The sequence below is a fragment of the Prionailurus bengalensis genome, chromosome A1 (assembly GCF_016509475.1).
Source record: "Prionailurus bengalensis isolate Pbe53 chromosome A1, Fcat_Pben_1.1_paternal_pri, whole genome shotgun sequence".
NCBI classification, from domain to species: Eukaryota; Metazoa; Chordata; class Mammalia; order Carnivora; family Felidae; genus Prionailurus; species Prionailurus bengalensis.
The window spans coordinates 156,689,842-156,716,337 of record NC_057343.1 but is presented as its reverse complement, the minus strand read 5'-3'; the positions used below and the strand labels follow the sequence as shown (position 1 = coordinate 156,716,337).

General features: G+C 33.6%; 1 protein-coding gene across 8 annotated transcripts in view; it reads left to right on the top strand.

Annotated features, from left to right (window-relative positions):
* Positions 1-26,496, top strand: part of FAM172A (family with sequence similarity 172 member A) — a 429,997-nt gene that overhangs the window by 234,018 nt on the left and 169,483 nt on the right. The window lies entirely within an intron of this gene.

Sequence of the window (26,496 nt, the reverse complement as noted above, 5' to 3'; positions counted from 1 at the left end):
AAGTAATCTCATTCTTGGAGTTAAGATTGTGTACATTATAGGAAAAATTATCAAGATTCAAAAATTTTGTATTATTTGCAATGTTATAAGTACCACACCATGTGCCAGTATGAATGGTTAAGGGGATATATTTAATACCAAAAAGGCTCTAGTGAAGAATTTGTGCCTCCATGTCCATAAACCTTAGGTTACGGAGAGGTACAAGTGCTCCTGTAATAAAATGATTAATTTGATAACAGTGCATGTGATAATTTTAAATCCAAATAGTCTAATGTGGACATCCAAGGCAGACACAGCATTGGTTGTCTAACTTTTATGTTCCTACACTTTGGTGTGTTTTTCTGTATGTTGTGGAAATTAAATATACTTTTGTGGCCTTTTTATCCTCCTCAAACCTTATTGCTTACCCACCTGATTTAGATATAAAACTGGTGGTGACACCTGGGAATACTTTAGCCGACCTAAATTCTCAAATGCTTATGCTTTCTTAAGATCAATAAATAAGTTAAATCTTTTATTTATTAAATAGATTTCACTTTTTAGAAATTATTTTCAAGTACTTTTAATTCTGCTGTGTTTATTTTAATATATAATGGATATTTTAGGTTAGTTTGTTAACATAAAACTATGATGATGTTGTCTTTCCAATAGTTGTCTCTAGACCCTACAGATAGAGATCTATATAGACACACACACACGTATGCATATACCATATATATATATATATATATATATGTGTGTGTGTGTGTGTGTGTGTGTATATATATATATACACCCTAGGTTTTCTTTGTAAGCCATTAAATTACTTAAAACGTGAAATTTCATTGGCTTTTAAAGTAACTTAAAATATATCTGGAAGCCTGCAAGACTAACCAAATTCCAGATTAATGTAAAACATAAATTCCCATTTATTGCTTTAAGACAGTTTAAAAAAAAAAACCGTTTATACATCAAATTTGGAATTTAAGTGAATATTAGACAGTTCTCCAAATGAACTTAAGATGCCAGAGTAACAGATGACCAGTGTGTCCGTCCTATTTTGCCTATCCTTCTTGTCACACACTGGTGGATATTTCTCCACTTTTGTTCCAGTTTAATATAAAGCACACAGATGTTTCAGAACAAGACTTGACTTCTGACCTTGAGGCTATTAGGGTCAGGGTCCTCAGGGCCTGTGAAATTATCACAAGCTGAGCTAAAGTTTTTCTCCATCACAGGAAGTAACCAGTAAGTAAGAAGTTAAAAAGGAGCTTTGTCAGAGAGACAAGATGGTCTCAGTGAGGGTCAGCTTCTGTAGTCTGCTATCTCTGCAGGAGGTGCATGCATGGGAGGAGGAATATAATATAACCACTGGCACATCACATATCTGTCAGGCAACACCAGGACTGAGAAGTCTATTTAATGTAATGTACCTTGTTTAGGTTTTAAAATATTAATGGTGATCATCTCAACTGCATAACATTTGCTACTTTTTGTGAAGTAACTTTGAAAGGGGGTTGTAATAGGGGCGTACACATGGTGGCAACTGAACAAAAAGTGGTTTCTGACCTAATAATATAGATTCTTCTAAGCAAATAACAACAGCGAAAACCACTGATGAGTTTTACATAAATTTTTGACAAAGCTTGATTAATATATTTAAGGCCATTATGTTTCTACTTAACTTCAAAAGGATTTTTAAAAGACAGCGTTGTTAAACAAACAGAAAATATTGAAATATTTTTAAACCTTTGCTTTTTGCTGAAAGCTGAATAATATTCTTTCGTATTCTCCCTGGTATTCTTAGCAGGAAAATCATGGTGTTTAAAATGTTCACAAATATTTATTCTCTTGAGATTTTTCAACATTAGTAATATATCAAATTATTTTATATGGATTCAGAATTTTAATATTAACTTTACAAGACAGTGAATTGTGAAAATGTTAAATTTTGTTTTAGAATTCTGTCTCAGTAGTACCTTATACACATCGGACATTAAATCTTTAGGATTTCAGTAAAGTTTAACTTTTTTTTGAATTGTCATAAAATTTTACTCTTGTTAACAGGCTCTGTCTACACCATCCCTTCTTTCTCTTTCAACTTTTGTGTCTCTCTTCCACCCCCCCCCAACCCCTTGTTTTTAGAACAGTCCTAGTTTGTACCATTATGTTGGAATGCATGGAGTTTTTCTACCATTTTCATATTGCATATTTTAAAATGTATATTGCCTTTAAATTAAGCTAAAATTGTGTATAATTGTTTAAAATTAAATGTGCTGCTAATAGATATCTGAAAATAAATGACTTTTATGTTTAGAGCACAAAATATTTGTAGAACTTTCATATTTTGCAAATTGTTGTTTTTGAAAACTGAGAACATTTATGATTATGTCACATCTTAAAGTTTTGAGTTTCTCCTGAAGCATACATTATAATTAAAAGATTTATTTTCAAAAGCAATGCTCATTTTCTAGTAATAAATCTTGGAACTTGATCAGATCTAACGTCATAAAAACAGCATACAGTTTACTAAAATAATGAGAAAAGTAATATTAAAAATACCTTTTTCACTGCATTTATAACCACCATATGGTAACAACTCAAACTTACTCTCTAAACTTTCTGTGATTCTTGCAAAAATAGATATTGATAAGACAGTTCTAGAAGCAATTCCAGCATTCACTCATTAAAGACAAAAGAGAAGAACTATTTATTTTATGAATTGGTGATGAATTTTTTAAAGTAATATATCTGCCCTATGTTATCTTTTCTGTGTATTTAAAATAGCACCAATATATAGAGTTCAAGTAATTAAACCATCATTTACGAAGTTTTAAATTGCTGTTTTTAGAAATTCTGTTTTATACATGATAGAATGAGTAGTCATAACTAGAATGCATTTACCAAATCCATTCAGAAAGGTATCTACTTTTGCCTTATATTAGTTGTTAAAAATTCAAGCTCATTTGTTGGAAACTGTCATGAAAAAACAACACAGTTTTAAGCTTTTTATCATCTCTTTCACTACCCACTTTGATGAAGTGATTCCATTGCTTACATTGTTGGTCATTTCAAAGTGCTTTGCTCTTGTGTTTCTTTCTAGCTGAGAGTTTGACAAAATCAAGCAACCTTAAAGTTTTCTTTTATTTGGAAATAGGTTAGCTTTCCTTGTCAATGCCCAGTTTCCAGTCTCAGCTCACCTTACCTTCCATGTTTGCAGTGCTCAATAAATCAATTTGCATTCAGATTTCTTTCTTTAATCAAAGTGAGAGTGTTGATATTTTTTTATAAAACACATTAAATAATTTTAACCATTATATTTCATTAGTTTATTGAATCATCTTAACTGATATAAAATTGTTATTTTTCTTATGACTTTTTTTCTTTCTCCATATTATTAGTGATATGTTCACAACTACCACTAAAAACATCACTTAAAATGTGTGAAAACTGCTCCTTTTGAAAGTGTATCTCTACCCACTTTTGATTTTGGTTTCTCCATGCTTGTCAGCACTTGATTGGCACCTCACTTGCATGTGAATTAAGGACTGAAGGGAACGCTATTTCCCTGCCATTGTTCCATGCTGGGCTCCCTAGCCTTCAGGCAGCCTAAGCTGACCTTCAGCAGCTGATAGAGGACTAGTTTTTGGACTTAGCTGTGTGAGGACACCCAAGCTCAGTCCACTCTGAGTCAATCTTTAAAATTGCCTGCAGCACGATTTGGATTGGTGCTGAAGAGAAAATGGAATGGGACTAAAAGTATTCATTTTGTACCTTCAGTGACATCAGCTAACTATGACCTTAAAGAAGCATCATCTACATTTTGTCTAGAAAGAACAAAGTAAATTAGATGTTGGGAGTATATCTGTGTACTAGTATATAGATATTGGTAGTGATGTGCTCAGTGGGAATAGCTAAAAGTTGGACTACTGGGAATCAAGAATTGAGGCGAGGTAGAAAAAGTAAGGGGTAAAGCAAAGAAAAATCGAGCCATGATAGAATCAAAATAATTCAGGCCAAAGCCACTTCTTACAAACCTGGTTTAAAATTCAGTGAAAATAAGTTGCCATTTGTAATATCGTTTTAATTTCTGATTTGGTTGCCTCCATGATGCAAACGGCATGTTAATGTATGGAATGATTACAACTTGTTGTGTGGAATGCTATCTTAATTTTTTTACTTAATCTTATAGGAAGACAGTTTAGTTTCTTTATTCTGTAGGCTCGTAAGAGAGAAGAACCAGAGGTTATGTTATTTTTGTCTTCTCTGTTCAGTTTTATTTTATGCCTTGCATATAGTGTGGATACTATCTTTTGACTGATTGTTGGTAACAGCAATTGTAGGAGTTAGTTGCAAGAATACAAGTGAGATCCAAAGAATGGGCTTTACCCGTAAAGAAGTGGTGGGAGTGGTAAAGAAGAAGCACACATTCAAAATGTTAAGGAAACAGATTCTCCATGGCTTAGTGATACTGGATCCAGAAAACTGAATGAGAAAACAAAGGTTATAGTATATCCTTGGCCCATACACACCTACAGAAGCATATCAAAGTGTATGTAAAAGGAATTCAAGCACAACAGAGAAAGAATAATAAACAATGATTATGCAGATATGTAGGTATTTGGGGGGAAATGTTTGCACATACTGGGCCATTAATAATTGTTGTTAATTTAAAAAATAATAATTGTGGTTAATGATAAATGATTGAGTCATTTCAAGTCAAATCAAGTCAGCGTTTTAAAAAAGGAAAGGAGAGGGGCTCCTGGGTGGCTCAGTCGGTTGTGCATCCAACTTCAGCTCAGGTCATGATCACACAGTTTGTGGGTTTGAGCCCCATGTTTGGCTCTGTGTTGACAGCCCAGAGCCTGTAGCCTGCTTCAGATTCTCTTTCTCTGTCTCTCTGTCTCTCTCTCTTTTCCCCTCCCTCCCTCCTCCCCCATTCACACTGTGTCTTTCTCTCTCTCAAAAATAAGCATTAAAAAAATTAAAATAAAACAAAAAGGAGAGAGTTATATATACAGATGTGACTTGTTAATAAACTCCACAGGAGTACCTGTGTACTGGGATTTGATTTTTTTTTAACTTTTACTCAAATAATTTTTAATAAGTATTAGGAGGACCACTGTTTGAAAGAATGACTCAGTTTGTTCATTTTTATGTTAACTTCTCTCCTTTTGTCCCATATCTAACCAGCCAACACATTTTGGCAGTTATTTTCCTTTGAAATATTAATCATGTCTTTTCTTCTCTGTGCCTACTGTTAATTTCATCATTTCACAACTATACCACTGTATTCTTCTACCCATTTCCTACTGGCTGTCTTTACTCTTTATTTCGTGCTATATACCATGCCATAGATCATATTATTCAAACACCCCTTTTACCCTGCCCTTCCAGAATCACACTGGGTCCAATTATCTGCTGCATCATGTCTCCTCTCTATAACTCTAAGACCCTCTGTATAATCTGATTGTTTCTTTCCAACTGTATTTTTCCTAGTACAAACTTTCAGTTCTAGTCTTAATTTCCTTATTGCCATTGCTCCATCTCACTACACCTCCACCTCTGGCCTCCAAGCCCAGGGTAGTAGGAGAACACAACACTCAGAAGAGTTTGGGGCACCTGGGTGGCTCAGTTGGTTGGGTGTCCGACTTGAGCTCAGGTCGTGATCTCACAGTCCGTGAGTTCGAGCCCTGCGTCAGGCTCTGTGCTGACAGCTCTGAGCCTGGAGCCTGCTTCGAATTCTGTGTCTCCCCCTCTCTCTGCCCCTCCCCTGCTCATACTCTGTGTCAAAAATAAATAAAAACATTTTAAAAATTAAAAAAAAAAAAGATGACCTGAGCTTGAATCCTAGTTCTGACACCTACAAATTATGATAACTTGGGTCAAATCCCTTTTGTGTGCTCTCCTGTAAAATTCCTGGTTTTTAGGAATTAAAGCAGTGTTAGTTGAGTACCAGTCTAGATGCCCACAGGATATGTTCATTCACATTTTTGCTAATGCCATTTCCCCTTCCCAAGTGAAAGAATTTCCCTCCTTACTAGATTTTTCACAAGTCTTCTCACTTAACTCCCCATTTTTCTGTAGTATTTATATGTTTCACAAATGAAAACTTTAGTTTTGTTTTACTAATCAGTTTTGTTTTTATCTTTTATCTCCGAATCTTGTCTTGCCCAGGTTCTCTAGAACAACTGCTCTTGTTCCACCACCCCTCCCCATGTTTGGAAACAATATGTATTACAATAACATGAGTAGTCTTAAATATCCTCAACGTGCAAAGTTAACTGACCTATACATTCAGTGTGAGCATTAGCAATAACTCTTTTACTAATTAAACTTAATCATTCTTTGAAACCTCTGTTGGAATATTGACTAATTTGGGAATTCTGCCTAATCAATTCTTTCACATCAGACAGTATTACCCTTTTGTTCCCAATGTTAGTCTCGTGTAGTCTTCTCTCTACTCCTCATCCCTTAGGCTGATTGAAAAGATTGCTTCTCTTGACTCACTCTTCAAAGTATAGTCTTCTTAATCAAAGAAGGAACTAAGTTATAACTACGTCCGTGTAATGTTGTGTAGCAATGTATGGACGAAGTCTTGGAAACTTTGCATTTCATCCCCAATCATGAGTGTAATATTGCCTTTTGCTTCATAATTGGCTTACCTTTGCTTATTTCCATTTTATTAACTTAAAAAAATTAAAATGATATAATTAAGATTTATTAAGCTTTCTTAAGATATAATTCATATGCCATAAAATTCATCTTTTAAAGTATACAATTCATTCGTTGTTAGTATATTCACAGAATTGTACAAACATCAGTACTGTCTAATTTTAGAACATTTTTATCATCACAAAGGAAACTCAATACCCATTAACCAGCATTCCCCACATTTTCAGTCCCACCAGCAATATATGAGAGTTCCAGTTTCTCTACAACCTCACCAATACTTGTTATTGTTTGTCTTTTTTATTTTTGCCACTCTAGTGGGGGTGAACCAGTATCTCATTATGGTTTTTATTTGCATTTCTCTAATGACTAATGATTTTAAACATCTTTTCATATGCTTATTGGCCATTTTTGTATTTTCTTTAAAGTAATGTCTATTTAAATTTTTTGTCCATTTTTTGTTTTGTCATTGTATTGTTGAGTTGTAAGAGTTCTGTATAAATTCTGATACAAGCCCCTTATCAGATAAATGATTTGCAAATACTTTCTCCCATTCGTTGGGTTATCTTTTCACTTTCTTGATTATGTCCTTTGAAGTACAGAAATTTTTGGATTTGATGAAGTTGAATTTATCTGGTTTCTGTTTTTGTCACTTGATTTCATTTTTGCACATCATGTGAAATGTGGTACAACATAATTCTTTTAAATGTGGATATTCAGTTGTCTCAGCACCATTTGTTGAAAAGACTGTTCTTGCCCCTTTGATGTGTCTTAGCACCTTTGACTATAAATATATAAGAGTTAGCTTCTAGAGTCTCAGTTCCATTTCATTGATATATGTGTCACTTCTTAGACCAGCACCACAGTGACTTGATTACCATAGCTTTGTAGTGAGTTTTGAAGTTGAGAAGTGTAGATTCTCCAACTTTGTTCTTTTTGAAGAATGTTTTGGCTGTTCTAGGTCTCTTGCATATCCATATGTGTTCAGGATAAATTTCTGCAAGAAAGGGGACTGGATTTTTATTGGAACTAAATTGCCAAATCAATTTGGGGAGTAGTGCCATCTTAATAATGTCTTCCATTCCATGAACATAGGCTTTCTTTCCATTTATTTAGATCTTTTTTCAAAATGTTTTATTGCTTCCAGTATACAAGTCTTACACTTCTTTTGTTAAATTTATTTTTCAGTATTTTGTTCTTTTTGATGCTGTTATAACTGAAATTATTTCTTAATTTCACTTTCAGATTGTTGACTCTTGGTGTAAAAATACAATTTTTGTGGACTGGTCTTGTATCCTACAGCTTTGCCACACTCATTTATTTGTTCCAGTGTGTGTGTGTGTGTGTGTGTGTGTGTGTGTGTGTGTGTGATTTTCTATATTCAACATCATATAATATTGAATGAAAGTAATTTTACTTCTTTACTAATCAAGATACTTTGCTTTTCTTCTTTCTCCTTTTTTTTTTTTTAATTTCCTATTTGATCTGTCCAGTACAATGATGAATAGAAAGAAGTACTTACACTTAGATCACACTTACAAAAGACATCTTTTTGTTCCTGGTCTTAAGGAAAAAACATTCATTGTTTCACCGTTAAGTATGTTACTTGTGATTATTTCCATTAAGGACCTATGTGCTTCTTCATGTTTATATCCCTCATTTACACCAAGATCAGGTTGTTCAAAAGGCTGAAATGGAGAAAATTTTAACTCATCTTTTGTTAATGTTTATTTATTTATTTTTGAGAGAGAGAGAACATGCACAAGCAGGGAAGGAGCAGAGAGAGAGAGGGAGACAGAATCCAAAGTAGGCTCCAGACTCTAAGCTGGCAGCACAGATCCCAATGCAGGGCTCGATCTCACGAACTGTTAGGTCATGACCTGAGCCAAGGTTGAACGCTTAACCGTGTGAGCCACCCAAGGGCCCCTCACTAATCTTTCATAAGAATATTTTTGTAGAATAAAAGATCCACATTACTATAATAGAATTACCTTTTGATGAGGCTTTTCACTATCCACATAAATGTGCTGCATCCAGGTCTTATTGCCCTTTGACTGTGCAGCTATGAGAATGGGCACTGTATCTGTTGATTCAACAAAGAATGCCAGGAAACCACAGGTAAAATGAGCACAGTAGAGGTGCCTGAATGGCTCAGTTAAGCGTTAAGTGGCTTGGTTAAGCATCCAGCTCTTGATTTTGGTTCAAGTCATAATCTCAACATTTCATGGGATCGAGCCTCACATCGAGCTCTGCTCTGACAACATGGAGCCTGCTTGGGATTCTCTCTCTTCCTCTCTCTCTGCCTCCCCCCACTGGTGAGCTCTCGCTCACTCGCTCTCTCTCTCTCTCTCTCTCTCAAAATAAATAAATAAATATGTTTTAAAAATTAGTACAATAACATGTTATGGAAAACCCAGAGAAATTGATATATTACTTTTTCCATTGGTGTTATGAAAGATCATAATGAGAGATTTTGCATCTTATTGCAGGTATGAGAGCATGATTGACTATTATAAACCTTTTATAAGGGAGATCATAGAAAAAACAAATTTCAGTTAATAAAGAGGCTGTTTTTATTATACTTACAACATTATGATAATCACTTAGTGTGAGCACTCACCCAAATAAGATTCCCAACCACAGTGACACCTCTAATTTGATACCACAAATTGAAAAGCACTCTTACAGGACAAAAACTTTGCAATCGAAACCATTTAACTTCTGTCTTAGAAGTTGCATTTCAATCCTGATTAAGTAATGTACTCAGATTAACTTGGGAGCCAGGTAGACTCAGACTCAAAAGCATACTAGATCCAGATCCATGTTGGGATACAGCTTAAGAGAATAAAGATAGAAGCCAGATCTGGGCAAAGGTCTCACTACTAGAGTTTAGGATGGGTTCAGGAAGAGCTAATTCAGCTGGAGAGATTGGCTTTGGAGGTGAACCTCACTAGGTAAGCATCGATAGAGCATGGTGAACTCAGGTTTAAAAATAGGAGGTATAATCTGGTTGCAGAGAACAGACAAGGCATTGGGTAGTAAATCAGTAAATAAAATGTAGTCACTGGTTCTAAGAGTACCACTTCTCCCCAACCATAGCCCCACGTCATGCATTATAGGGAAGGAAAAGGAAAACAAAACAAAACAAAACAAAACAGGATGCAGCACTGGGAAGAGGATAAACAAGGCAAGGGTTAAAGCTTCAGGCATTATTGGCTAGAGGTTTAGAAATGGAATCCTGTCCTGAGAAATAAAGAGGATATAGCAGTAGGCAAAAACATGAAAAGGATTATAAAATGATGAATCAAGGCATAACTCCAATTTATTTGGCTTAGTTCAGAATAGGATACAGTAGAATGCTACCTTCTAAGGCCACGTACATAGCCAGGGCCTATCCTTGGTATCCTGATTATCAGGTTCCTATGTCAATAAAGAAGACAAAGTAGGAACAGCTATCATTTTTCCTGTTCTCATGGCTCTGAAATGATGACACTATGAGTGTAAAACTTTTTGTGCCCAGCGAAACAGTGATATTGTTCTAAGTTGATGTGATCTTAATTTTTAGAGTTGGGGACTTTTAGCACCTATACAGATGTCATTTCTCTCTCTCATCTTTTTTTGTTACTGGTTTTCACCGCTGTTTCAGTGAATAGATTTAGATCACAGTAAAGCCACCTGGACCACATAAGTTTGACTCTATAGAAATTATTTCTTGGGATTGAATATTATGTACTCAAAACAAAAAATGGTTTAGAAAACTATTCAAGATACTAATTCGTTTTTTCATTTGAACATCCCACTCTGTATGTACTGGGAAAACAGGTTAGAGCACATGATCCCTAGCCTCAAAAAGGTGGTAGGCTAAATAGGAAGCACATTTAAACAAATAGTAATATATATACTACAATGCCTGTGAAGTGGGCTTATAGACAAGATGTTAACTCCTCCAGTATAAAGATCCATAACATAAGTTTGTCTTAGCTAAATTTGGATAGAATTGTTTCTGTTAATAAATTAATAGGCTCTTTTTATCAGAAAATAAAAACTCTGTAATGCATTTTTATCCTTGTCTCCTATAAACCAGAGCAATAGTTAGTTTTTCATTTCATTAATTATTCTCAGCTTCAATCTTTTATTCCGTGTCTTAATTCATAGGTATGTTTGGCTTTAAGTCATCACAGAGTCCTTTTGTAAATTGGCAAAGAATAAATAGCTAGTTCATTATTTTCTCTGGTTCCTACTATGCTGCTAGCCTAGCTGGACCTATAATAAGTATATACTCAATAAATAGTGTTTGATCCTGTATTCATATAGAGATAAGTTATTAAAAGTAGATCTCATTTGGTGCTTTGTTGGGTCAGATGAAGAAAGTAAGGTGTAGACATTCATATAGGACAATAAGATAGAGCAAAGCAGGGTGGATGAGAGAACAAAGTTGATTATTTAAGATGTAAAACAGGACATTTAGAATCAGTACGTGTGAGTGTGTAAGAGGTATAGCCTATGTTCCTGAAATTTTGGACACATAGAAGGACCATTAATGGAAATTGGTCAGTGAATGAAGAAAAATGACTAAGAAGATACTGAAATCTCTACTCAAGGGAAGTAGCCAAACTTAACCCTAACCCCAAAACTAGTTATGTTTTCTCTGATTAGATTGAGTAAGTTATATCTCATATCCTGTAGGAAAAAAAAATGCCTATTTAAATATGTATTAGTGTATTCAGATTTCTTCTTAGTTTTCCATATCTTACTTTAATTGTTCTCATAAAGAAGTTTATTAAAGAGCATAAGAATACAATAAAAATTGCTATTTAATATTTCAGTGACAATTTTATAATTGAGTTGAATGATTAAAAACTGTTCTAATTTTTAATATACCTAGTTTATGCCTAATATTAATAAACCTTGACATCTAGTTTTTAACATCATATCTCTAAATTTCTTTACTGTATTAATCAGACATTTGGATTAAAAGAAAAATCTGACATTTACCTTTGTAAAGGAGAGGCACTGGTCAGAAAGATAAAGCACCTCAACTTTATCCTATAGTAGAAATTCCCTATCTTGACATCTTTCCAGTTACAAGACATCAAGGAATGCTTTATAAATATAAATGTTGATTTTCTAAAAAAAAAAAACAAAAAAACAAAAAAACTCTAGTAGCCTGTCTGCTAAGGACAAAGAAACCTTGACTTTCTCTATAACGTGGTGCCCTGTGAATAATTGTCATAAAATGGTATGAGATCACTAGCCCCATTGCATTGCCTTTGTTATATTACTGCTCAGTATACCTCAGAAAAAATTCCTAATTTCAGTATCATTAGTAGTGTAATAATAGTTTTTATCACTGTTACAGGCTGGGCCTTACATTTTCAATTTTGCATTTTTAGGATATCTATCTAAACATTAGACATATTTATGTTTATATTATGTCCAAATATTTAAATGTGTCATAACATATTAGCTATCTTTAACGTATAATAAACCTTAACATTTGGTGATACTTACATTTTCTCCAAGATTTTACAATATATTTTCAAGCAAAACAGATACCTTCATATCTGATTGCTGTATTTGAGCCCTCTCTCACTCTCATGAAGCCCTGTCATTGCTGTTATAATAGAATCCATATAATCTGTCAGCCATCCAGGGGGGTGCTCAAAACATGGTTGGGTCAAGAACAATTCTAAGCAATTCGTAGCAGTGTCTTTGAAAATGGACATTTTAAGTAGAACTGGCATTTATGAATGTCTTACACATCAGAAGGCAGCAACAGCATCTTCATATTCATCAGCAGCATCACTAATGTTTTAATGATACTCAGTGTGCACTAGGCCCTGTCCTTACCGTATACTTTATATAAATATATTTTATCTCATTTAATCCTCATAAATCTTTGTGAACTAGACACTGTTATCATCCCCATCTTATAGATGAGAAACATTTAAATATATATTTTCTTCCTTTGAAAGCAGACCTCTCATTTTGGTTTTTTTTGTTTTATTTTGTTTTTGTTTTTAGATCTCTCATTTTGTTACAGTGGGTTTTGTTTCTCCTCTCATCAAGTAGTGCAGAATAAATTATATAATATACTAACTATGGCAACTCTTATCCCTAAAATACAACCTCCTGGTTTTTCATGTGTTTCAGGATTCAAATCTACATTTCTCAGTACACAATGATTTGGTTTTTATTCTGTGTCCTATTTACTGCTTATTCCTTTCTGTGCCTTCCAAGCAGACTTTCAATTTTAATCAATTCTTAATTACCCTAAACTAATGAAGGGGAAAGAAGGTGTAGAAATTTTAAAATAACAGGCAGTCCCCAAATCATTTATATTTAAAGTTTGAATATGTTTTGATGTGGTGCTCTGGAAATTCAGTTTAAACTGAAAAATTGAAAACAGTTTATGAAGGTCTGGAAAGCAGCTGAATTTCCTTGGCCAAGCCCCTGGTTGGCTCTTCTTTGTAGCTCATTCCGTTCTGGAAATAGACAGTTGTCTTCTAATACCAACCAAATAGAATTGACCTTTTAAGTCTCACTGGAACAGTCTCTGCTACCAGTGTTTGCTCTTTCGCATTATCCATATCTGTAAGTTACACCTGAAAGTAATAGCTATGTAACATAGCACCTACCAAGTACCAGACATTGTTTTAAGTGCTTTGTATATATTAATCCATGTGATCCTTATAACAACGCCATGATGTAGGTATTAGCATTATTCTCAGTTACAAATGAGGATACCGAGGCACCAAGATGTTAAGTGTTAAGATCATACAACCAGTAAGTGATGGAGGCAGAATTAAACCTAAGTTTTCTGGCCCCAAAGTTTATGCTCATAACCATTATACATACTGCCCCTCGGAACAGAACATTAGTCTAGGATACTATTGGATTTGGTCATTACACATTGTTTTAGCAAGACATTTTACGACTTAGATTTAACTCTGTAGGTAGGTATTATTAGCCCCATTGTAACAGGTGAAAGACTGGGAAAAGTTGAGGAACTTGTTCAGGGTTGCACAACCAAGGTCAGAGCCAGAATGGAAATCCACCTTGAAATCAAATTTGAAATTGAAATGCAGTATGAGCACTAATGAATTTACCCAAGAAGTGCTCTTTCCTCTGATGGGTTTTTGAAAACACTGCATGAAACAAATCTATATTATAATAGGATATTTTTAATTGATGAGGGAATTTCTCATTTAAAGAAATTCTACATTTATATTTGTAAGGTACAGAACTTTTTGGTAAACTGAGTATCATACCTAACATACTTTTTAAATTGAGAACATGCTCTTAAAAGCAAAAAATACACATATTGTGCAGATTTAGATCAGGAAGAATATTATTCATTGCCTATCACATCGACACATATCAAATATTAGATGATAGTACTCTAAAATTGTTTTTCTATTTTTTTCCTGCATATTGGAGAAAATATTGCAATTTAAATATTGTAACAAAAAGTGAAACAACAGTTGCTTCATTCTTTGAATTTTTCTTACTGTAAATTGGAGTTTACATTTCACTGCAAATATCAGACTACTTGATCAAAAGTTTTATATTCGAAATTAAAAATAGAAAAAGGAAACATTTGAGTCCCTGGAATTAACCTGCTATTTTGTGTCTCTGATTTATTATAAGCACTTCATCTGATATCTAATATTTGAAGAGCTATAAAAGGGCATTATGGTGCTTTGATTTTATATCTCCATGCTTGCTCCGTATAAACAGCAAAGTTTTTATAAAGCTTTAACTCTAAGTAAAGAGGCTCAAACAAATGAATGACATACTTATGCCTTAGGAAAAAAAAATTATTAGAGTAAATTTAAACTTAAAATCTTACTAATGTAGAAAGCACTAGAAATGTGAAAAATAAAAGTAAGCTATGTTTATCCTACATAGTCTCATATTTCTTTTCATTGGCTAAATAAACGAGTGTTATATCTGTGTCCTCTCAACAGCTAAATAAACGGTTTTACATAGTGAAGCTTTATATTAGATGTCTGATTTTCATATTTTATATAGTGTTTTGTTAAGGAGAGCCCACACATCAATAAGTAAAGGAAAAGTCATATATTTTATTTTTAATATTAGAAATTTTTGCTACACACCTTTTAGAAAATGTATCTGCAGCTAGGGTTTTAAATTTAGAATTTCAAAGTAAATGTACTAGCAGATGTTTACAGAGTTTTTTATTCATTTGGCAGTATCTTTATTATAGTTGCTGATGCTATAATTCCTATTTAAAATATGATTTTGGCTTTTAAGTTATGAAGGGCTTTTATAAAATGTGATGTTCCTAAGGAGAGACTGTAGGTTTAAAAACAAAAGAAAAATGACAATATTTTGGAAATAATTTTGTGCTCAGGTACTTGCTTGAATACCTGATAATTGAGCATTTTCGATGTAGCCTTATACAGCATCTGACTTGCCTTCAAGACCATTTAACAGGGATAGAGCTTTGTGTACTAACTTTGTGTACTAAGTAGCCCTTGAACTTATTATGCATTCTAATCAGATTTTAGAGTGGTTTTTGGAAATAGAGATTTTACCTTTAAAAGAAAAACTGCTTCTATATCGATAGGTTAACCACTATAGAAGATAATCTTCGGTGACTGAGAATGATGACTATAATTTTAAAACTTGAATTATTTTCCCTACAACATTTTCATTTATTCCTGGTTCAAGAACTACCTGAGACACTCTCTGCTTTTTTTTAAGATTTTCATTTCCTGTTCATGAATACAAACATACTAAAAATTTAACCTTCTGAAACATCAGCAAAATTCAGCTATGCCTAGAAATTTTAAGAACTCAAGAATTTTATTTGCATTCTCCAAAGTAATGCTGAGTGTTTCTCCCATGATGTTTTCTTCCTCTTTGCTGTACTCTGGATCCCAGAAAGTTTTTAACTAGCTATTAAAAGTAACCCATTTTAAGAATTCGCGGTAAGTGTGAGGTATTCATCAGTATATATTTACTGTCTGAAGCTGATATAGCTGTAAGGTTTTTTAGATCCAATTGATCTATTGCGCATGTTCCCTCCCTAGGTTGAGGGACGTGCTTCTATTTGCATAAGGCCCTGGGCAAGGTTCTTTCTTGCATTGATTGGCCTGTCCAAGGCAGCCTGATGTGTTCTTGCATTGATCACTTTGTCTTTTCTTGGAAGACAGTGTTACACTGAGTTCATCTCAAACATTCTAGGGAGGAGGTAAAACTTTACTGCAGATGTCTCAATTTTATTCAGATGTTCCTTTGAGTATAGGCCCTTTTTTGCAAGGATAAGTATCTCTTCTTTTTTTTCTTAAATAATTTGGATGTTTCTGCAGTTTGAATGCACTGTAGACTAGATCATATTTGAAAAAGCTACGTTAAAGAAAATTGCCAGAGTATATGCCATTTATCTTGTGCTATTTTTGTTTTTAAAAGTGTATCTCACTTCCAGCTTAAAACCGTTTTCTTTAAAGATGATCTCTTAAACATAGACATAAACTAAAATTTACTGGTGTTGTGATACGTTATCTACTTATCTTTACTAGCTTTATAGATTTCTTAGTTTCAGTGAGACATGCATTGCTTTCTGTGGTTAAGAAAATAAAGAGTTTTATTAGTTTCACAAAGAAACAGTGGTCCAGAATGTCTTGCTTGTAACTATTCATCATTAGTAGTAAGTAATGTTACTGTGAATCACATGTCAAATATGGAAGTTATTAAGCAGCTACATATCAATATTAAATATGTAAAGTTCATTTCATTATATCATGACTTTTGTGGTAGTTCGTTATTTTAGAAACCTGAGTATAAAAATTAAGTCTTCAACCAAATCTATGAGAAACTGAGCAATGAATGTTTTACAGTTTAACACTCTTTATTGGCTGGTCCTTAAATCAACATTTATATTGTCTGCCAAAGAACATATTTGCCTACACAGCTAATTATCAAGAAAATGTCCATTACCCCCAACCTAGTTACTACATCTTTAGTGAGGAACTGGTGAGACAAATGTAGGTTTCTGTCAAGATGCACGGCAACATCCTCCTCCCAACCAGCTTGCTGTTTCATCAGAGGCTATGTGAATTTATGAGAAGGTTTACTTTTGGCAAAGATTTAGAAATGTGTCATGGCTGAATTTGATTATTGTGCTGTTGGTAATTACACTCAGCTACAACAATTCCTCAATGGTTTCGGAAAGCATATTTAGTAACACTTACTACAAATCAGGACATTTTCATATATTCTACTTTATCTTCATTAAACAGGTCACTATTTCTGAATATTGTTAAAGTATAGGAAATAAATGTAACAGAAAAACACTGCATCAATTATTTTGTTCAGTGGTATCACTGTGGCATCACTCAGTAAATGATAAGCCACAGAAACCTTCTTCTACTTTAATAATTCTGTTTGGTAAAATTTGATAGTAAAATATTAGAGATCACATTTCTTTTATTTGCATCAGAGATGCTAGAATTCGTGCTTTAAAATTAAACCTGGAGTGAACTCAGTGTTTATTATACAAGAGCAGTAACCATGTCAAGCTGTTAGATAATGTCATTTGCTGTTTCAAAGGTGTCTCTAAAAGCTACAGCATTCATGAGGTATATATGTGAGTTATGTGAAATTTTTTCAGCAAGTGGACATGCAATAAACAATTATTAATTTAAATAACATGCATTAGAAAATGGGCCTTGTATAGGAAAAATTAGCTTTGTGGGTGAAGCTTAAATTGTGTTAAATTGTTAATAATTTTATATAGTCATATAAATATGAAAATAGTATTCATAGAATAGTGATATAATTTTTTTCTGAAGTTTAAATATAAGTGGGTAATTTGGGAAAATAACTTGTGAAAATACCGATGAAAAAAGGCACATCAAAGTATTGACATGAAAAACCTCTTCAGATACTTAAAAACAGCTCTTCAAAACTGAATCCAGTCTGTGGAAACATGGATATTACCTTGCAACTTTTGTTCAGAGCATCTCAACTTTGTGCAAGTATAGCTCTCTGAAATGGAATTGTATAGTGTTTGCACATTTTTTTCCAGCTAAAATGAAACGTACATCATCTTGCATAATTTACTTGTCTCTGGTGGTTAAATTTGCATATCTGAATGAGTAAGTATATATCTTAAGCTCCTGCTAGATGTAAAATAATCTCATGAGTAGAGGAGAGCTCTTTTACCTCAGAAGTCAGAGGAGTCTATATTTCACAGCAAGCCATGATCAAACAAGCTAATTCAGATGCTGGAAAGTGCTTTTGCTTAGCTGTGTGGAAGAACCATTGACTGCATACAACCAACAAGTGTATGGTGGTACAGGAGATCCATTGAAAACCCCTTATAGGACTGAATGACAACCCCAAATACAAATGACCATGTGCAACTCTGAATAGGTATAAATACACACTTGAGCTGGCCAGATTTTCTGCTATATAATTCAGTCACAATTGCTATATTTCTCCTCCAAATTTACACCACATAATCAGCTGCTTGAATGGACCCACACTGGAGAAATATAATTCAGTATTTGGTGGGAAAAAAAGGAACTTGGCCTCTGTGCAATTCTGTCAAGATGTTGTATGATGCCCACTCTTTTTATTATTGCTCAGGTACTACTCGGGACCTCAGACTTAGAAGAGTCCTCCAGACTTTCCCGTGCAGGGAATATCGAGGTCTGAGGATAAAATATGTTTGCTGTGCTCAGATTCTTTGTAAAACATTTCTGAGGAAACCTGTGGAGGGGGGGGGGGGGAGGCTTTGTTGTCAGGTGCTGGGAAACATAAAAATGATGAAATAGCTGGTAAAAAGTTGTCCACTGAAATCCATTACTTTTTCCCATATCTAATGAAGAAGCAAGAAATTGCTAAAAAGCTTTCAAGCTTAATGGGTTTTCAAATACAAGAATAATTATTTTTAAATCATAGAAGGAAGGATACAATGATTTCAGCCCTCTTCTCATTATTTCCCTTTGACAAAGCATCCTATATTTATTGGCGATTTCTAGAAGTTACCGTATTTCTTGTGCAGCATATTGTAGGTCTGAGAATTTCTAATAATATTACAGTGACTTAGTAGTAAAAATTATTAACCATTAATTATATATTATATATATCTCTTCATAAAATCTCAATTGTTTCATGAAATAAAATTTGATATTCTCATCTTTAAGGATACCCTCGTAAATTTCCTGTCACTGTCTAATTTTATATATATATATATATCTGATTGCTTAAAACTTAAGTTTTAATTGTAACTATAGATTTTTAACTCACACTAGGATATGTAAAAGTTCTAATTTTTTCAAGATACAATATAAAAAATCATCAAAACAAGCTGTAGTTTGTTTTATGCAGGAGTGTTACTTTTCTAAAAGTAAAGCAAATAAATAAAAGATTATATAATTTCTGAATGAAAAAATAGTTTACTACCCTTCTCTTAATTTTCCTCACTCCTGCCCCAAGATAATATTTTAAAACAGTATTTGCTGGTTAATAAGCAAGTACTAACCATTGTTGGTAAATATAACCAGCTGTAAATGATACTTAAAATATCTCTGTGGCTAAACAAATAATGTCAAGGACTGATATTTACTTTATGCTCTATTCGTTCTTTCCAACTTTTAATAATACTGATTTATTTCTAAAAGTCTAGTACAGTTTTGCTTTATCATCCTAAAGAAAATGTTTTTTGTATAATGAGAGCTATTGATTAAAAATTTATTATGGTCAATTATTTGATACATATGTATGACTGTTTAAGTATGTGGAAGCATTTAATAATCTTTGTGCTATCATATGCATGAAGAGATTGTTACATGTTAGATACTTGAATGAATACACATGTGTTAAGGATATAACCTTCCTTCCTTTGAAATTATTTATCTCATACTCTTTTTCGCCTCTAAACACTTTACAAGAATTTCTTGTTTGTAGTTGTTTAGAATGCATATGCAAAAGAATATCTGTATTTGAACATTTTTAATGCAGGCTTTAGGAAATTAAAGCTAAAGGCTCACATTGTAAAACTGTATCTTTGTGTTGCTGTCTGTGTACATATACTTTCAAACTCTTTTATCTGAGATGTTCTAGGCAGGAATCAAATGTAATCATTGCCATGTTAATGATGATAATAGAGTACATGGATTACAAACCTTGTCCATTTCTTTTAACTTGTAGGAATAATAATAGCTCCTTCTCACCATTTCTGTCCAGCTGTGTGTAAACCTAGCTTCACAGTCTTCATACTCCTAACCCAGTATCTTTTTCATGCAACAGGCGTGGACCTATTTACCTTCCTCTTTATCCACGAAAAACCTGGTCTGGGCATTTATTCATAAATCCCCCAAATCTACACTTATAGAAATGTCCTGGGTTAAGTTTAAGAAATTAATTTTCACCTCTGAAAATGGAAGCTTTTCTTAATGGTGTTCCATTATCTCCTAGCTTTTAGAAGTTATCCTTCTCTTTTCCTTGGGTCTTTTGGGAAATGATGTAGGCCAGTTGTAGGGTGGGGTTGGGAATTTCATATCACTTTGTGCCTACATTAATAACAAATAATCAAATAATGGATAGTTAAATTAAAGATGAAACTAAGGATCCATGAAAACAAAAATTTGCAAAAGAGGTAAAAGAACACAACAACTTCCTATGAATTATGTTTTTGCCTCTTGAAGGCTTATAAGAAATTACTTGATGTTTATTACAAATTGCAGTAGCATTTTGTACAACAGTTTTGCAACATAAAAAATCAGACCTCTCCCCTCACGTTTATAAGCTTTGATTTGTCACCATCACCTATCTAAGCAGGTACCTATTTTTCCTGATTTCAGATGCAACAAAATAGATATTAATACAATTAAATTGAACATAAATATGTCCATATGCTTTAATATCCTTTTTAACATTACCTAAGTACTGTGACAAGCAAAAAGGTTGTTGTTGTTTTTTAATTTTAACCCGAGATTTTAACAGCCCTGCTAGAGTTAAACTTCTTAAAAATCTCAAAAGTAGGCGTTTCACAACTTTTTCCTAAATTTAAGTAGTTGAAGTATCAAGCTTCTGCTTTAACCAGAAGTTATAGTAAAGGTCCTAAATACCTATTGACTTTTAACTATCATTTAGACATTGTGTTTATGCATACTAAACTACTACATTTGCACCTTCCTCATTTTAAAGATGTAGCAATTTAAACACACATTGGAATCTTTTCATAAAAGCCTAATTATGTTCCTTGCTTTTAAAACTGCAAACTGGTAGTATATACATCACTGGTTTATGTGGAAAAGTAATTGACAAATGGTTTCCTATATAAACGCATGTTTTAAATAGCCTTGAACTCTTTTTTTTTTTTTTGCCCTGTACTTTTATGTAAATAAAATCAAGCAACTGTTTTTTATTAATTTGTTTTAGCCTCTTTGTCATATACACTGTACTCTTCCTGGCTTTTTTCTTTTTTATTTGTCATTTTTATTTGTATGGGTATTTTCTTTTACATTGTTTTTGTTTGTTTGCTTTCATTTCTGGGGTCTATGCCAAAAATTGGCTGTTAATAAATACTGACCTAGATAGTATTTTATAGAATGAGATGCTAAGTTTACCTTTGTGTCACATGTATCACTCTGTAGATACCTCATTAATCTTTAAAAATAACTTTTAAGTTTTCTCATAGATTATGTCAGAAAAATTATTAGTCAACTTCAATTCCATAAAATATATGTCATATTTTCTAACATTTTAATCTTGTGTGTTGCATTTTCTTCTAAAAACAGATATATATATATATATGTGTGTGTATATATATATATACATATATATATACATATATATAAAATTTATTTGTATTTAAAATTTTAGGATCCAATATTCAGAACATGCACAGTAAAAGTTAGACCATTTATAAAATACGTCTCTAATACAGGCTAAATATGCTAACCTTCTATTACTAGCAAAAAAAAAAAGAAAAAGAAGAATGTTTAAACATTCATTACAGGTTTAATTACAATTTCGGATGAGTTTTCGGACTCCATTCTGGCCATTCCACTTTAGCCATTCAGGCCATGCTGCCTTGTATTGTGTATTCAGCAGTTCCTATTAGACGTCTTCACAGTGACTGATTCTGCTGGGCTTGCTGACACCCGCTTCATGCATGGCCTGCTGTGCTGGGTGGAATATTTTTTCTGAGCTGCCTGGAACATTAAAGACATCTTGGCCATGTCAGTCTGTGTACAGTGTGTGTGTGTGTGTGTGTGTGTGTGTGTGTGTGTGTGTTCATGTGAGCACACATTCCTGAGCAAATCAGTATTAAATAAATGATTATGTGGTGTAGCTTTATATACATGTAAATTTTAAAATTTGAATAATGATGGATTTATAATTTATTACCTGCATATATTTTTAATAATTTTAGTTCAGTTAACATTAGCAACTTTCCTTTAGCTTTTATTGTCTGTGGTTATTGACACTAGGGGGCACTGCTTATCCTCAGTTGCATCTTACTTCAGGAAATGAGTAAAAATACTCAGCTGATTTCTGTGCTCCTACTTTAATTAACAATTGAATTTAGAGAACTCTAGGCTTTTTAATTCTTTGTTATTTTGGTTTTATTTCTAGTGCCTATATGTAGTGCTAACAAAGGGGGTGGAGCTATTGGTTCTTACAAACAAATACAGTATCCAGTGCCCCATACAGTAACTTTTTTCCCCCATTGGAAATGTCATTCTTGGCAAAACCAGAAGGGCAAGTTTGCCCAGTGATGAGGTTTAGATCCCTTGCCAGCTGTGCTTCTAGCCAGCAAGTGTGATGAACAGCTTTAGAAATCAAGTGAGAGAAAGCATTCAAGAGTTAGTGTGATTCATTTGGATAAGGTCAAGAGAAAGATAAGCAAAGCGTAAGAATGAAGAGCACAAATAGCAATAATTTGTACCTTTTTGCTTATATAATTTCAGTGATCCTGTTTGTAATTTTTAAGCACGTACTTAGTTAAAAAGTGACCTGCAATTCTTCTAAAGTATTTTAAAGACTGTAATTAAGCTTGTATTTTAGGTGATCACTTAAAACTAAGTAGAGAAAAGTGGATTCATTACCATTCATAACTATATTTATAGATTAGAACTGTGGCCACTAGTTGATCATCCAATGACAACATAATTACCTAAACTTTTTCAATTCACGATTATCATTTGATCTTCAAAATACAAAGGTTTGTTCTGTTTGTTATTTTTAAGAATCTTAATGTCTATTTTAAACCTAAATACTTATGTTTCACACTAAGGAACTACCTCTAACTTTTAAAGACATTAATGACTTTGTTATATTTTTGAAATAAAACTCTGTCCTCTTGCTGTCCCCCCTACCCAAAGGTGGAAAGCAATCATAGCCTATACAATAAAGAAAACTATTTTTCTCTGTTCTCCTAATTAATCAGATCCATGAGAGAACTAGTAAAATTCCATATTCTCCTCTAGAGTTACAGCCATACATCATATAGAAGAAAATATGCAATTAGATCATGCCGTTTTTATTAGCTAAAGATATTGATTTTTAACATGACTAATTAGAATAAAGTATTTTCACAGATCTTAAAGTTTTCATGGCATACATTTTACATCCTGACCAAAAGGGATAAAAATATTGTTAGTATGATGAAGCTTGGTCTGAACACCAATAAAATATCTCAGCATAAACACATGGGAAGTTTTAAATAAAATTTGTAAAATACCTTTGCTTCATGGTACCCCATATTGGGTTCCACTCAATGCGTATTATAAGGAGAAATTATTAAATTTTTTTCGAAGAGAAATGGATATGTGCATTATTGTAGGTTGATTTCTTTCTTTTCTAATTTTCCAAGTGGTTTCTCGATGTTTATTGAACAACATATACTTTTAAATATATTCAGTGGCTAGTTTGATATGATTTCTTGGGGGGGGGGAAGCTTTCAAGGTTAATACACAGTTCACAGAGAAATATTATCTGTTATTTTTCATACAAGTATTTTTCAAATTATTTCTGTATAACATTGTAAGAGCATTAGCTAATTTAGCCTCATCTCTGATCTTCACTAATAGATTTATCACTTACTAAAAATAGGTACCACCTAGTTAGACCTTACCAGTCCGTAAACAAAACACTGATTAGTCAATATGGGGCAGCTTTTGTTATAGTCCCCATTTTATAATTTGAAATGTTATTTTCCTAGTACTCACCACCTACAAGCAATCAGATGCTAGCCCATTTATAATAGGCTTTTCTCCTCCTAGGAGGACATTGCTTTTGGCTATAAAAAGTTAATTTCAGATCCTGATATACTTGCATTAATTTTTGAGACAGTGGCTGGGTGTAGTACAGCAAAAGAGTAACACGAACATCACACCAATGTGTGTGCTGTAGCTAATCGTTTATTACCTCAAGCCAGGGAAGCAGTGTTAATGTGAAGGCCGCAGTATGTCTATGGAAAAGATGGAGACTGACAGAAAGGTCTTAGAAGATGGCCTTGTAAAGGTCTTGAAAGAGGGGAACAGGAAGAGAGAAAAATAATAGCAACACTATCGGAAGAAATACATTTTAATACTTACAGTGCTGGACATCTTTGGAATGTTTTATGATTAAAACAAATTATTATCTTGAATAACAGACCCCGTCCTCTCTTCAAACATCTTTGCTTCAGAATGGGAAAGCTCATTGTAGTGTTATCTTTGCAGAACCATAAGTGTTCTCTAAAAAACATATGACTGAGATGTTCATCAGCTGGGATGTTTGCTGTAATTCACCAATAAATTTGAATAATTTGACACAATTTCTGACAAAGATGAATGTTTCCACATTCATTTCCATAGTAAGGCAGTATCTACATGAAGAAACCAGTTTGACTGACTTTACCTGCCATATTGACCAGAAAAAGAACAAAACAATAGCTATTTAGTCCACAGAATTAAAGCAGTTTATGTGTACAAACTACCTTGGTGGCTTGCCATCTCCAAAACTTGCATTAGAGTATGTCTGTCACTTTGGAACCCATAGTATTACAAGGAAGCAGAGCACTAGGATACATCACCAAGGAACTAATGGCACGTGTGCTTTTAGGTAGTACAGAGTGGCACAGAATAAAGGAGAGGCATTATCATTTGGGGGATTTTGAGTTATAGCTGGGCCAATCCCATGTCTTTCAGAACTAGAGGTTATATCTAAGTCATTTCTTCTTTTTCTCATCTGTACAGAAAGGAAATGGACTGTGTAATTTCTAATGTCTCTAACAACTTTTCCATTCTTTACTTCAATATTGTAGGTAGAGCCACATCAGCATTAATTAATATTTACTGGTTTCAGTAAGCTCTGATGCCACCTGTAAATTCATTCTTTTCTATAAAAGACCGTAAGAGATATTGCGATGCATTCATGACTCTTATTAGAATGTACGTTTTAAGGCATTAGGGTCTAACTCACCCACTCCCACACGCCATTAAAAAGTGGTGTCAATATCAAATTAATGTCTGGAAACATTTAATTTGAGTACTGGAAAATTCACCAATGAGGTTTTTTTTTTTTCTATGTGAGGAGGAAAATGACTAATAGATCATAGTACGTGCTGGAGCTTGTGTAGGAAGAGACAGACTTAGGGAAGCTTTGCTTTTGCTGACAACTCAGTGACAGAAAGTAGTATGGTAGATTTCATCATGACACCCACAGTGAGGGATGGCAGGTTGGGTTCTTGTGAAAGAGGGTTAGGATCAGAACTATGGAAATTCAACATTTGTTCCTCATGCCTATGCATTGTCTTCTTTTGTGATCTGTCTGTGGCAGTATCTTTTTTTCTGCGTCTTGTTACACTCCTGATTATGATAACCTTCCCTACAAGGAGTCACTGTTTCTTTTTTGCCTAAGATTTCTTCTTTGAACTTCTCTTGAATGTCATTCGCAGGCCTCCCTTCAGACACATTGATGTTTTGTAGATATTTGACCTCCATTCTTTCATACATATATGCCTAGAAGGACAGCATAGAAACTACCTACCAATTGACCACTTCCCCTTTGCCTTATCTCTTCAATAAAGTTTTTCTGAAAGCACCTCTCTTCTTCTCCCATTTCCGCACCATGTCTGTTTCACTGAGAATCTCACCACGTAAAACCTCTGTGTAGTTCTGTTTTGTACATTGTCTTTTATATTATTCACACTCAGGAAGATAGTGTAAGAATTTCAGTCGGCAGTGCTGTCAGTCTGTCGCCTTTCATGCACTACTCTAAAATTGCAAAAATGTAAATGGAGTAATTAACCTGCTATGAAACAGTGACATATAATTGAATTTCTAAATGAGTGAACTAGTGACTCTATTTTATATCTTTGCCATTTTAGAGGATTACCTGTTGGCTAAACTGGTTACTTAACAAAAGGTGTGATGTAACAAAAATTCTGCTTCCTACTGTAATAAATGCTGAAGCTTATTAAACATCGTGTACTGTGCTGAGTTTATTTATTTTAGATTTCTTACTGTTTGAATTATTTCATATTCATGTAACTGAGGCAATATTTAATGATAATGGAATATAGACCCTAAATTCCTGACTCAACTAGTGGAATCTCCCCCAAAGAAGTGCTAATGAACAGCCACGTGAAGGAATTTTAAAACACAGCTTGGAGAATAATTCTCCTTCATTCACACATCAACCCTTCCTCGGTATAAATTTTTCACTGCCATCTTGCATCAGAGCTGTCATCAGGTGTCTAAATGATAGGTTTCAGGGTTCTCTTCTTCCTGTTAGTGATCTGAAGTGCTACTCCAGCGTTTGCCATTACAGTGGATGTTGATAGAGGACACTTAGTGTATAGTGACTGTTGTTTAT